This window comes from Arachis duranensis, chromosome 2 (assembly GCF_000817695.3).
Source record: "Arachis duranensis cultivar V14167 chromosome 2, aradu.V14167.gnm2.J7QH, whole genome shotgun sequence".
Lineage (NCBI taxonomy): Eukaryota > Viridiplantae > Streptophyta > Magnoliopsida > Fabales > Fabaceae > Arachis > Arachis duranensis.
Window position 1 is genome coordinate 51,849,821 of NC_029773.3, and position 1,992 is coordinate 51,851,812.

Below are 1,992 nucleotides of genomic sequence, written 5' to 3' on the forward strand. Positions count from 1 at the left end.
AACTTTTTGTTTATTTCTTATATTTTTCAAAACCACCTAACTACTTTTCCCTCTCTAATTTTTGAAAATATCTCCCTCTTTTTCAAAAATTCTTTTTAATTAATTAATTATTTTAAATTTTAATTTTAATTCTATCTCATCTTTAATTTTCGAAAATCATTAACTCCTTTTCAAAATTAATTTTTGAATTCTCTCTCTCATCTTCTTCTATTTATTTATTTATTTACTAACACTTCTCTTCACGTCTCTTCATCTCAAATCACTATCCCTATCCTTACCCTTGTGTTTGGATTATTCCTTCTTCTTAATCCTTATCCCCTTTCTTCTTCTACTAATAATAAGGATCCTCTTTACTGTGACATAGAGGATTCCTCTTCCTTTTCTTTTTCTCTTCTCTTTCATATGAGTAGGAACAAGGAAAAAGGTACTCTTATTGAAGCTGATCCTGAACCTGAAAGGACTCTGAAGAGGAAACTAAGAGAAGCTAAATTACAACAATTCAGAGGCAACCTTTCTGAAATTTTCGAACAAGAGAAGGAGATGGCAGCCGAACCCAACAACAATAATGCAAGGAGGATGCTTGGTGATTTTACTAAACCCACGTCCATGTTTGATGGAAGAAGCATCTCAATTCCTGCCATTGGAGCAAACAATTTTGAGCTGAAACCTCAATTAGTTGCTTTAATGCAACAGAACTGCAAGTTTCATGGACTTCCATCTGAAGATCATTATCAGTTTTTAACTGAGTTCTTGCAGATTTGTGAGACTGTTAAGACGAATGGAGTAGATCCTGAAGTCTACAGGCTCATGCTTTTCCCTTTGTTGTAAGAGACAGAGCTAGAACATGGTTGGACTCACAACCTAAAGATAGCCTGGACTCCTGGGATAAGCTGGTCACGGCCTTCCTGGATAAATTCTTTCCTCGTCAAAAGCTGAGCAAGCTTAGAGTGGATGTTCAGACCTTCAAGCAAAAAGATGGTGAATCCCTCTATGAAGCTTGGGAAAGATACAAGCAGATGACAAAATAGTGTCCTTCTGACATGTTTTCGGAATGGAGCATATTAGATATATTCTATTATGGTCTATCTGAGTTTTTCAAGATGTCATTGGACCATTCTGCAGGTGGATCCATTCACCTAAAGAAAATGCCTGTAGAAGTTCAAGAACTCATTGACATGGTTGCAAATAACCAATTCATGTACACTTCTGAGAGGAATTCCGTGAATAATGGGATGCCTCAGAGGAAGGGAGTTCTTGAAATTGATGCTCTGAATGCCATATTGGCTCAGAACAAAAGGTTGACTCAGCAAGTCAACATGATTTCTCAAAGTCTGAATGGATGGAAAAATGCATCCAACAGTACTAAAGAGGCAGCTTCTGAAGAAGCTTATGATCCTGGAAACCCTGCAATGGCAGAGGTTAATTACATGGGTGAACCTTATGGAAACACCTATAATTCATCATGGAGAAATCATACCAATTTCTCATGGAAGGATCAACAGAAGCCTCAACAAGGCTTTAATAATGGTGGAAGAAACAGGCTAAGCAATAGCAAGCCTTTTCCATCATCTTCTCAGCAACAGACAAAGAATTTTGAGCAGAGCACCTCTAGCTTAGCAAATATAGTCTCTGATCTGTCTAAGGCCACTTTAAGTTTCATGAGTGAAACAAGGTCCTCTATCAGAAATTTGGAGATACAAGTGGGCCAGCTGAGTAAGAAAGTCATTGAAACTCCTCCCAATATTCTTCCAAGCAATACAGAAGAGAATCCAAAAGGAGAGTGCAAGGCCATTAATATAATCAATATGGCCGAATGCATAAGGGAGGAGAAGGACGAAAATCCTAGTGAGGAAGACCTCCTGGGGCGTCCTCTGAGCAAGAAGGAGTTTCCTATTGAGGACCTAAAGAAATCTGAGGCTCATATAGAGACCATAGAGATTCCACTAAATCTCCTTCTGCCATTCATGAGCTCTGAAGACTATTCTTCCTCTG

General features: G+C 38.2%; 1 non-coding gene across 1 annotated transcript; it reads right to left on the bottom strand.

Annotated features, from left to right (window-relative positions):
* Positions 1-938: 938 nt before the first annotated feature.
* LOC127745372 (small nucleolar RNA R71) lies at positions 939-1,042 on the bottom strand. Its single transcript, XR_008006569.1, has one exon. It is a non-coding gene; the product is annotated as a small nucleolar RNA R71 (small nucleolar RNA).
* Positions 1,043-1,992: the final 950 nt, after the last annotated feature.